Genomic DNA, 13,337 nt, shown 5'->3' on the forward strand with positions numbered 1-13,337 from the left:
TCTGTGACTCTTCGCTGGCCAATCCATAATGGCTTAAGTTTAAATAATTGAGGCTTGGAAATGTTGTGCCTTATCAGACAGAAATCTTCTATGAAGATCCCATTAAGATCCCATTCCCATTAAGGCTCTCTTATGGAATATCTGGCCCCTTTTCTGAATTTCTCAGGATTCCCCATTTATTTCACTGGAGACTTCATCTTGATGAAGGAAGCGGCTACCAAGTTTGCGGATTACTCTTCTCTGGCTGTTATTGGGTAATGTTCTCTGATGATCTCTTTTTGTAGTTTTCTTCTGGACCTCTCTGCCTTCCATGTTGACAATTACCTGATTCCTCTTTGGCCATCATTTCAAGTCTTTTCAGACTTTTCTTTAGGATGATCATCTCTTTGGTCCTCTCCTGCAGCTTCTCTTCTTTTTAACGCAACTTTGACCTCAATTTTGAAAGTGTTTTCTTTTTTCTGTTCCTCTTTTTGTGTGATTCCTTTGGGGTAGATGTCCTCATTGGTCCTGGTGTCTGTAGAGATGTCTCTCTTCTTTTCTGAGTTGAGTTGATGGCAGGGACATTTACCTGCTGAGGTGAGAATGGCTGTTCTCTTGGGGAGGCTGTGTCTTCTTGAAGATTTTGAATAACTTCTTCTTTTGCTCCTTGAACATGTTGAAGTGTATCATCTTCCTGTCTTGATGGTGTCATGTCCAATGCTGCTTTTAGCTGTTTCTTTCTTCTGTAATAACTTTCTGAGTTTTCCTGACAGTTTTTTCTTCTTTTCATGTTGCTTCTTTGTCAGATCTTGAGTTTTCTTGATTTTACAATTTTGAGTTTGTTTTTGATATCTGGAACTGGGAAGGAAGCATGACATGAAATGAGCATGTCTCAAAACATGGGGAAAATCTTTCTGTTATGGACACGTCATCCTATAGTAGAGACTGAATGGCTTACAGACTGTGTGTGTGTGTGTGTGCGTATGCATCCAACAGTAGGGACTGAATGGCTTACAGACTGTGTGTCTGTGTGTGTCTGTGTGTACACATCCTATAGTAGGGACTGAAAAGGTTACACACTGTGTGTGGACATCCTATAGTACAAACTAAATGGCTTACAGACTGTGTGTCTGTGTGTGTCTGTGTGTACACATCCTATAGTAGGGACTGAAAAGGTTACACACTGTGTGTGGGCATCCTATAGTACAAACTAAATGGCTTACTGATTGTGTGTGTGTGCGTGTGTGTGCATGTTTGTGGTGGATGTGTGACTTCCTATGGACACTGTGTGACTTCCTATAGACACTGTGTGACTTCCTATAGACCCTGACAAAATTCAGAAAAAAAGTTCACACCAACCCAGAACTGCTGGAAGATTACAGAAGGAAGGAGAGAGCGATGTTAGGGGTTGGAGTGATTACAGCAAGGTTAATTAACATAGGCTACCTATAGACTATATATATGCTAATTCATCTTGCTGTAACCTCTCCAACCCCTAACCTCTCTCTCTCCTTCCTTCTGTACTCTTCCAGCAGTTCTGGGTTGGTGAACTTTTTTTCTGAAATTTGTCAGCCTTTGCTAAAGCTTTATTTTTGTCCCTTGCTGACTGTCTGCAATTAAACAGGACATAAAGCACAATATGAACAGTTAGTAAATCATATTTAAATTAATAGTTAATTATATATATTTAAAAATATAGTCTGTATGATTAAATTCTCATTACCGAAACAGAAGTTCTCTACCACTTAAGTTGCTGCAGTAAGTGAGAATGGTGATGCAGAGGATGAGGAACCTTAGCATGTTTTGCTAACAATAGAGAAGACATGATGACTAAGCACATTTTTCCTCAATTTACATAATTAGACATTAATGAAGGATATTTTCACAGAAAATGTAAAATCAAAAAAAATTCTAAATGTGGAAACATACCTGTATCGGTAATGATAATTAATACTGTTGTGTACGCCGTCTGACAAGAGAATGTTTAACTTTTAACTGGAGAAATATAAATAGATCTGCTTACCTGGTAGCCATCTTGAAGGTACTGGCAGATGTGTTTCTTCATTCAAAATCAAACTTTATTGAAAATTCTGTGTGAGTGTGTAAACAGTCCTTCAAAAATGTTGCGGAGGATGAGAACATCAGTCATGGACACTTATTTTTTCCACTATTTGTTCATTATTATTACACATGAATATTCAGTTAATATTTTTTCTGTCATTTGAAAACATCTAGTAGAACATCCATTTATTTTTTTCAGAATATTTTCATTTTATTCTGCTTAAATTACAACATAACATACATTCAGACAGAGCTGGACACATTGCGGTAATGAGAATTTCAGCAGGGAATGCAATAAAATTCTAAACTTGTCATGTTCTGACCTTAGTTCCTTTTTTATGTCTTTGTGTTAGGATGGTCAGGGCGGGAGTTGGGGTGGGTAGTCTATGTTCTTTTTTCTGGCCTAGTATGGTTCTCAATCAGAGGCAGGTGTCGTTGGTTGTCTCTGATTGAGAATCATACTTAGGTAGCCTGTTTTCCCCATTTTGGTTGTGGGTGTTTAATTTCTGTTTAGTGTCTGTTTCACCTGGCAGAACTGTTTCATTTTGCTTCGTTATTATTTTGTGTAGTGTTCAGTTTGTTCTATTAAATCATGACGAACACTTCCCACGCTGCATTTTGGTCCTCCTCTCCTTCCACCAACGAAAACTGTTACAAAACGAATGAATTCCTATGTTGAAATGACTCTTTGTGCAAGTGTAACAGTATAGACTTTACGTCCGTCCCCTCGCCCCGACCTGGGCGCGAACCAGGGACGCTCTGCACACGTCAACAGTCACCCTCGAAGCATCGTTACTCATCGCTCCACAAAAGCCGCGGGGAACCACTACTTCAAGGTCTCAGAGCAAGTGATGTCACCGATTGAAACGCCACTAGCGCACACCACCGCTAACTAGCTAGCCATTTCACATCGGCTACACAAGGTAGAGAACATTTATCTTTATTATGATATTTCGTTATATTACTAAATTACATGCTTTGTATTTAATATCATTAATGCCATGGTATTTTAATGGTTTCATGAGAATGACCCGGATGATCTCCGCATGTATATTTCCCACCATAAAGCATGGAGAAGGAGGTGTTATTGTGTCGGGTTATTTGCTGGTGACACTGTCTGTGATTTATTTAGAATTCAAGGCACACTTAACCAGCATGGCTACAACGGCATTCTGCAGCGATACGCCATCCCATCTGGTTTGCGCTTAGTGGGACTATCATGTGTTTTTCAACAGGACAATGACCCAACACACCTCCAGGCTATGTAAGGCCTCCACAATCCCCCAACTTCAACCAAACTGAGTTGGTTTGGGATGAGTCGGACCACAGAGTGAAGGAAAAGCAGCCAACAAGTGCTCAGCATATGTGGAAACTCCTTCAGGACTGTTGGAAAAGTATTCCAGGAGAAGCTGGTTGAGAGAATGCCAAGAGTGTGCCAAGCTGTCATCAAGGCAAAGGGTGGTTATTTGTAGAATCTCAAATCTCAAATATATTTTGATTTCTTTAACACTTTTTTGGTTACTACATGATTCCATGTTATTTATTGTTTTGATTTCTTCACTATTATTCTACAAAGTAGAAAATAGCAAAAGTAAAGAAAAACCCTTGAATGAGTAGGTGTTCTAAAACCTTTGACCGGTAGTGTATGTCTTTCAATGTGGCAATTTTTCTACAGACTCAAAATCATTATGAGAAGCTACAAAGACATCATAGTCTTATAATGCATCATAAATAAAATAACATTTTATTTGTCACATGCTTCGTAAATAACAGGTGTAGACTAACAGTGAGATGCTTACTTACGGACCCTTCCCAACAACGCAAAGAGAAAAAGAATAGAAATAAAAATAAAAAAGAATAATGAAAGGAATAAATACACAATAACTTGGCTATATAAAAGGGGTCTCAGTACAGAGTCAGTAACCAGACCATAATGCATTATACTCCAACCATGTTGAGAGAGAGAGAGAGAGAGAGAGAGAGAGAGAGAGAGAGAGAGAGAGAGAACAAAAGAAAAAGAGAGAAAGAGTGAAAGAAATAAAGAGAGGTTTAAGAAGTCTATCATACATCTCTGTTAGTCCAAGGCTGTGTCACTGCATAAGCAGATTGGACTTTAGCCCTGATCAGCCCAGAGAGGGTTTACGACATGGTCATTAGTTATGAAAGTGTCAACAGACCCTGTTTAGCCAGAGTGGGAGGGTACACAGTGAAACAGCACAGATGTACGATACCACTAATATCCCAGAGGTGTGTATTGCCGTGCTGGGGCCATATGGAGTATGTGTGTGTGGGGTGAAAGGGTTGCTTGTGTGTGTGTGTGTGTGTGTGTGTGTGTGTGTGTGTGTGTGTGTGTGTGTGTGTGTGTGTGTGTGTGTGTGTGTGTGTGTGTGTGTGTGTGTGTGTGTGTGTGTGTGTGTGTGTGATCATATATATGTGAGAAACGGCATGTAATGTGTTTACGCATCCGAGCAGTGAGAAAGTGATATATCTTTTTCCAAGTGTGTGTATAGAATATATACTGTGTAGAGTAATGTATTGTGTGTGTGTGTGTGTGTGTGTGTGTGTGTGTGTGTGTGTGTGTGTGCATGCATCCTTCAAGGTCTATATAGATTTGAAGGGGCTCCTTGTGAGATCAAATGCGGAGCCCTATAGGTCAAGTAGCGTCTAATGCACAGACAGAGAGGCAGCATTGAAAGGAGAAACATCTCTCTCCCGCTCCCTCCTTCTCTCCCTCTGCCCCTAACTGAGCAGACCATAAAAAATTCATCCCACACTGAACAGCTGCTTTCTAAACAGGATCCAATTTAATCCAGCACAGCACCCTGTTCAGCTAAACCTTCTAAGCTGCACTCGCCAGCCTTAAGGGGGGGAGAGGAGGAGACACCAAGGGTAAGAAAAGGGAGAATGAGATTGGGCTGGAAAGAGGGAGAGAGTGCACTGACAGAGTAAGAGGGTGGAGGGAGAAAAGGATAGAGAGCACCAAGAGAGGCCAGAAAGAGGGAGATAGAGGGAGGATAAAAGAGGAAGGGAGGAGGATGAGAGAGACAGATAGAACCAGGAAAGATAGAGGGAAAGAAAACCGAGAGTAAAAGAGTGGAGAGAGGAGGAGAGAGAGAAGAAGAGAGAGGGACAGAAAGGGTAGGACATAAGGCGAGAGAGCACTGAAAAGGGTAGTAGAAAGGGACAGAGAGCACTGAAAGAGATAAAGAAGGGAGCCAGAGGAGAGAGACTGAAAAGGGTAGTAGAAAGGGACAGAGAGCACCAAGAGATCTAAAGAGGGAAGAGAAAGGATGTGAACTTAAAACAGGTTGTTAGCTACTACCACTCATGGAAATATGTTGACCACCACTGGAAACCTACTGTAGCAGGACTTCAACAGAAAATGCCCTGTTGGGTTAGGATGGGACAGGGCAGGAAAGGACAGGATAAACTTTCATATTTTGAAGGCACTTAAGGAAGGCTGGTATAAATTATGCGGAGGCTTGTTCAGAGAGGGATGGCAGGGCACAGTAACGCCACTATGTTGCCACCATGTCAATGATGGCAGGAGGCGTGTTGTGGCCTCTGGGTTCGGGCAGAGGCTTACGGGGTAGTGTTACCCCTGACACACCAGCCAGGACCAGGCTAGATAATTCTATCCTTCTTCTCCTCACAAATTGGGTTCCTCGCAAACAGATAATCTGTTTTAGCCTGGGAACCTAATCTGCCCTGTCACTGAGAACATACACACACCTACAAATGAGACAAACACCCAACTGGAACCCTGTACGCGGAATTCTGTAAGAGCATCCTCAGAGTACAGAGAAAAACTACAAACTCCAAACAACAATCCCCTCTTCTGATTAATATCCAAAAAAGAACAAGTGAGCACCACTCCTACCAAAGCACTCAAATGCCAAAAGTTGACCATAGAAAAGAGTCCCCTCTGCCAGCTGGTTTTGAGGCTCAGTTCACTAACCCATACCAATCAAACAAAGCCTCATGAAAGCACTCAGAAAATCTGGCCCAACCAAATCATCACAAAGCAAAAATAAAAATATAACACCTATTGAAAAGACACCACAAAAAATCTAAGTAAACACCAATGTTATTTGGCTCTAAACAGACAGTACATTGTGTCAGACTATGTAACCACAGTGACTGATAGAAAACTGAGAAAAACACAGACTATGTACAGACTCAGTGAACACAATCTGGCCATAGAAACTGGCTATCACAGACAAATCTGGCTACCCAGAGAGGACAGGTTGTGCTCCCTCTGCCCTCAGAGAGAGGTCGAGACAGAGCTGAATTTTCTCCTACACTGCCAAAACTATACAGACTTACGGGCAGTTTTCTTTCCTAAAATTGAAAACAAATAAAAATGTAGCTTCTTGCCACAACCAGAGCAATAATGTCACTTTTTGTGCCTTTCTCACTATTTAATTATTGTCTTCATTTCTTACTGTAGTGTCCTGTTAATTGTTACTACTCATTGATTATTATTATTTGTCCAATTATTATCTATCTGTGTCTTCATTGAGGTTACCTTTAAATAATCCCCAAACAAAACTGTCCACTGTGTTTGGGCCACACTACTGCTACTGAGGACTTAGACTTGAATAACCTTGAAGGATACACACCCACACACAGTTAATATCCCATGAGACAATATTAGTGGAGACAACACCCTCCAGTGGCTAAAGAATTAACCAGCATCACTTCTCATGTTGACCTCATGGCCCGTATTCACAAATCGTCTCAGAGAAGGAGTTCTGATCTAGGATCAGTTTTGGCTTAATTGTGTCATTATGAATGAGATTGTATTAACAGCAAAATAATGCAATCTGACTAGACATCCACAGCTCCATCTCTGAATGTTCCAACCCCATCCCGTAGCTCTAAGTGCTGGCCTGCCGCTTTGTTGCTTTTTGAATTAGGGATTATGCCTTAAATACTCTGAATTGTTTAACGTAATGGTTAACTGGGCAACAAAATCCATTTATAAAGATAATTTGGAGTGTCACGTCTACTCCCACTCTCTCTCTCCAGCGCTCGACGTCGGCAGTCTACTAACCACCTGCCCTGGCAACAATCATTACTCACACCTGCGCCCCATCATTACGCACACTTGGTCATCATTATCTCCTTGATTAATCTCCCTTTGTTTAGCCCTCAGTCGACAGCAGTCACTAGGTAGTATTGTTCCTCTCACGTTCTGTACGATTGTCATGTTCTGTTCATCTGCATCGTTTCTTTATTAAACTCACCTTCTGCAACTGCTTCCTGACTCCCGGTGTATTTCGTTACAGAGGCTAGTTGGACAAAACAAAAGTGTGGATTGTAGTCCCTCCTTATCCATAAACTGCTTTCAAGATAAGGAAACATATGTAATTTTGCAGAACAGTCCCATTAAGAGTGCATAGTTGGCACAGGTGAAGAAGACTGCTCTTTTAATCAAAGCCATTTACTGTAGATACTGTACAGGTGTTAGTGATGGAGGAAAAAATCGATACAGTGACATATTGGAATATTATTTTTGACCATATTGAGTATTATGTTTGCGCTAGTTGGCTGTACCTGTACCAAAATTGAAAGAATGACGCTGGAGGGTATGGCTGCCATTTTATGTGCTCTTAACCAACTGTGCTATTTTGTATTTTTTTTCATGTTGTTTGAAACTTATTTTTTGACTTATTTTATACATCATGTTGCTGCTACCATCTCTTATGACTGAAAATAACTTCTGGACATCAGAACAGCGATTACTCACCTCGACCTGGAGTCTGACGCTAAGGATACTGTTTTCTCGGGAATGGGCCCAAATACTAGTCATTTGCGTGAAGAAAAGACAGAGAAAAAGGGGGCAAAGGACAAACTGCCCTCTGAGAATTTTGTAGGCGAGTGAGTAAACCCCCACTGCCATCCGTTCTATTTGCCAATGTGCAATCATTGGAAAATAAAATGTATGATCTACGATCAAGATTATCCTACCATTAAAAACTGTAAAATCTTATGTTTCACCGAGTCGTGGCTGAACGACGACACGGATAATGTAGAGCTGGAGGGATTTTTTATGCATCGACAGGAAAGAGAAGCTACGTCTCTTAAGATGAGTGGCGGGGATGTGTGTCTATTTGTCAATAACAGCTGGTGTGCAATGTCTAATATTAAATATGTCTCGAGGTATTGCTTGCCTGAGGAACTACCTTATGATAAGATGTAGACCACACTATCTACCAAAAGAGTTCTCATCTATATTATTCGTAGTCGTCTATTTACCACCATAAATGAATGCTGACACTAAAACCACACTCAACCAGCTGTATAAGGCCATAAGCAAACAAGAAAATTCTCATCCAGAAGTGGCGCTCCTAGTGGCCAGGGACTTTAACGCAGGCAAACTTAATCCGTTTCACCTCATTTCTACCAGCATGTCATATGCAACCAGAAGGAAAAAAACTCTAGACCACCTTTACTCCACACACAGAGATGCATACAAAGCTCTCCCCGATCCTCCATTTGGCAAATATGACCATAATTCTATCCTCCTGATTCCTGCTTACAAGCAAAAACTAAAGCAGGAAGTACCAGTGACTAGCTCAATATGGAAGTGGTCAGATAACGCGAATGCTACGCTACAGGACTGTTTGGCTAGCACAGACTGGATTATGTTCCGGGATTCATCCAATGGCATCGAGAAGTATACCACCTCAGTCACCGGCTTCATCAATAAGTGCATCGACGACATCTTCCCCACAGTGACTGTACGTACATACCCGAACCAGTAGCCATGGATTACAGGCAACATCTGCATTGAGCTAACCGCCAGAGCTGCCGCTTTCAAGGAGACAATCCATCAAACAGACAAAGCATCAATAGAGGATTAAGCTAGAATCCTACAACACCGGCTCTGACTCTCGTCAGATGTGGCAGGGCTTGAGAACTTTTACAGACTACAAAGGGAAACCTAGCCGCGAGCTGCCCAGTGACGCGAGCCTACCAGACTAGCTAAATGCCTTTTATGCTCGTTTAGAGGCAAGCAACACTAAGGCATGCATGAGAGCATCAGCTGTTCCAGACGATTGTGTGATAATGCTCTTGGTAGCAGATGTGAGCAAGACCTTTAAACATGTCAACATTCACAAAGCCGCAGGGCCAGATGGATTACCAGGACGTGTACTGGAAGCATGTGTGGACCAACTGGCAAGTGTTTTGACTGACATGTTCAACCTCTCCCTGACCGAGTCTGTAATACCTACATGTTTCAAGCAGACCACTATAGTCCCTATGCCCAAGGAAGCGAAGGTAACCTGCCTAAATGATTACCGCCTCATAGCACTCACGTCAGGAGCCATGAAGTGCTTTGAAAGGCTGGTCATGGCTCACATCAACAGCATCATCCCACTCCAATTTGTATACCACCCCAACAGATCCACAGATCACGGAATCTCAATCACACTCCACACTGCCCTTTCACACCTGGACAAAAGGAACACCTATGTGAGAATGCTGTTAATTGACTACAGCTCAGTGTTCAACACCATGCTGCCCATAAAGCTCATCACTAAGCTAAGGACCCTGGGACTAAACACCTCCCTCTGCAACTGGGTAGGCAAGGGTAGGATAAGGGTAGGCAACAACATGTCTGCCACGCTTATCCTCAACACTGGGGCCCCTCAGTTAGCTGACGACACAGCAGTGGTAGGCCTAATCACTGACAACGATGAGACAGCCTATAGGGAGGAGGTCAAAGATATGGCATTGTGGTGCCAGGACAATAACCTCTCCCTCAATGTGAGCAAGACAAAGGAGCTGATCGTGGACTACAGGAAAAGACGGGCCGAACAGGCCCCCATTAACATTGACAGGGCTGTAGTGGAGCGGGTCGAGAGTTTCAAGTTCCTCTGTGTTCACATCATCAGCAAACTAACACACCAAGACAGTCGTGAAGAGGGCACGACAACACCTTTTCCCCCTCAGGAGACTGAAAAGATTTGGCATGGGTCCCCAGACCCTCAAAAAGTTCTACAGCTGCGCCATTGAGAGCATCCTTACCGGTTGCATCACCGCCTGGTATGGCAACTGCTCAGCATCTGACCATAAGGCGCTACAGAGGGTAGTGCACACGGCCTGTTACATCACTGGGGCCAAGTTTCCTGCCATCTAGGACCTACAGCTGAAGTTTACATACACTTAGGTTGGAGCTTTTCAACCACTCAACAAATTTCTTGTTAACAAACTATAGTTTTGGCAAGTCTGTTAGGACATCTACGTTCTGCATGACACAAGTAATTTTTCCAACAATTGTATACAGATTATTTCACTTATAATTCACTGTATCACAATTCCAGTGGGTCAGAAGTTGACATACACTAAGTTGACTGTGTCTTTAAACAGCTTGTAAAATTCCTGAAAATTAGGTAATGGCTTTAGAAGCTTCTTATAGGCTAATTGATATCATTTGAGTCGATTGGATGTGTACCTGTGGATGTATTTCAAGGCCTACCTTCAAACTCAGTGCCTCTTTGCTTGACATCATGGGAAAATCAAAAGAAATCAGCCAAGACCTCAGAAAAAACATTGTAGTCCTCAAGTCTGGTTCATCCTTGGTAGCAATTTCCAAATGCCTGAATGTACCACATTCATCTGTACAAACAATAATATGCAAGTATAAACACCATGGGACCCCGCAGCCGTCACACCGCTCAGGAAGGAGACGCGTTCTGTCTCCTAGAGCAGAACGTACTTTGGTGTGAAAAGTGCAAATCAATCCTAGAACAACAGCAAAGGACCTTGTGAAGATGCTGGAGGAAACAGGTACAAAAAACAAGTCCTATATCGACATAATCTGAAAGGCCGCTCAGCAAGGAAGAAGCCACTGCTCCAAAACTGCCATAAAAATGCCAGACTACGGTTTGCAACTGCACATGGGGACAAAGATTGTACTTTTTGGAGAAATGTCCTCTGGTCTGATGACACAAAAATAAAACTGTTTGGCCATAATGACCATTGTTATGTTTGGAAGAAAAAGGGGGAGGCTTGCAAGCCGAAGAACTTCCTCCCAACAGTGATGCACAGGGGTGGCAGCATCATGTTGTGGGGGTGCTTTGCTGCAGGAGGGACTGGTGCACTTCACATAATAGATGGCATCATGAGCGTGGAAAATTGTGGATATATTGACGCAACATCTCAAGACATCAGTCAGGAAGTTAAAGCTTGGTCGCAAATGGATCTTCCAAATGGACAATGACCCCAAGCATACTTCCAAAGTTGTGGCAAAATGGCTTAAGGACAACAAAGTCAAGGTATTGGAGTGGCCATAACAAAAGAGTGTGCGAGCAAGGAGGCCTGCAAACCGGACTCGGTTACACCAGATCTGTCAGGAAGAATGGGTCAAAATTCACCCAATTTATTGTGGGAAGCTTATGGAAGGCTACCCAAAACGTTTGACCGAAGTTAAACAATCTAAAGGCAATGCTACCAAAAACGTATTGAGTGTATGTAACCTTCTGACCCACTGGGAATGTGATGAAAGAAATCAAATCTGAAATCATTCTCTCTACTATTATTCTGACATTTCACATTCTTAAAATAAAGTGGTGATCCTAACTGACCTAAGACGGGTAATTTTGACTAGGATTAAATGTGAGTAATTGTAAAAAACTGAGTTTAAATGTATTTGGCTAAAGTGTATGTGAACTTCTGACTTCAACTGTAAATTCTAGGCGGTGTCAGACGAAAGCCCCAAAAATTGTCAAAAGACTCCAGTCACCACGTCATAGACGGTTTTCTCTGCTACCTCACCGCAAGCGGTACCAGAGCGCCATGTGTCTAGGACCCAAAGGCTCTTTAACAGCTTCTACCCCCAAGCCATAAGACTGCTGAACAATTTTTCAAATGCAAACCGGACTATTGACATTGACGCCCCCCCATTTGTTTTTTTTACACTGCTGCTACTCGCTGTTTATTATCTATGCAGTCACTTCACCACTACCTACATGTAGAAATTATCTCGACTAACCTGTACTTCCACACATTGACTCGGTGTTGTGCCGAAAATCTCCCCCATGACAGAATTCTTCCCCCCCTTTCGCGTTCCTCATTTCTGCAACTTGCTTGCTAGTTGAAATTTCTGCTATGCACTCCGTTGTCAGTTTAGCCTACATTTCACTGATCTTAGTAGCATAAAGTATTTTTGTCTGCAGTTTTCGGTTTGGTTATTTGTTTTAACCGACACCTTCAGTACCCGCACCCGAGCCCCGGCAAGGTGCCGCAAAGGGCGGCTGCCCATGTCGCTCGTACCCAAATCCGCTGATTTGTATTAGTCTATAAATACATCTCTTTGCCAAAATTCGTCATCTCCCCCATGTTTTATTCGACTAGTATTTTTGAAAGTGTAAGGATAATAATCCAGCCATAGTTGTTCTGAAATGTTTATTGCTTGCCAACATTGTATTCCCTCCTTTATGTTTAATATAACACACACGTTCATTATTCATTTTGGTTCCTCCTTTATGTTTAATATAACACACCTACATTCACTATTCATTTCGGTTGTCTATCCTGACGTGGTGTGTTCTATAGAAAGTATTTGACTGATGTGTGCCACAGAAAGTATTTGACTTTCGCCACAAAATTAAGGAAATTAGAAGGGGTGGGGAGAATTCTGGCACAACACCGGTACCCCCCTGTATATAGCCTCGTTATGTTATTTTGTGTTACTTTTTATTATTTTGTACTTTCGTTTATTTGGTAAATATTTTCTTAACTCTTTCTTGCTGCACTGTTGGTTAATTAAGAGCTTGTAAGTAAGCATTTCACGGAAAGGTCTGACAAATACAGTTTGGTTTGAACTCTGGTATCTTTTTAAATGATGAGCCAACAGCTTTATTGTACTTTTATTCACATGACTCGCTTTCTCATGGCTCTCTCTTCTCCCTCTGCAGCAGACGTGGTGAGCAATATATTTGGAACATTGAATCGCTGTTACGACGTTCGTCTGTAGAAGGAGAAGCGGACCAAAATGCAGCGTGGTTAATACGATACATGTTTAATAACGAAATAAACACGACAATACAAAAACAAGAAACGGAACGTGAAAAACTATACAGCCTATCTGGTGACAATAACACAGAGACAGGAACAATCACCCACAAACACACAGTGAAACCCGGGCTACCTAAATATGGTTCCCAATCAGAGACAACGATAATCACCTGACTCTGATTGAGAACCGCCTCAGGCAGCCATAGACTTTCCTAGACAACCACAATCCCAATACCTACTAAAACCCCAATACAAAAACACACCACAAA

Source organism: Oncorhynchus kisutch, linkage group LG28 (assembly GCF_002021735.2).
Source record: "Oncorhynchus kisutch isolate 150728-3 linkage group LG28, Okis_V2, whole genome shotgun sequence".
NCBI classification, from domain to species: domain Eukaryota; kingdom Metazoa; phylum Chordata; class Actinopteri; order Salmoniformes; family Salmonidae; genus Oncorhynchus; species Oncorhynchus kisutch.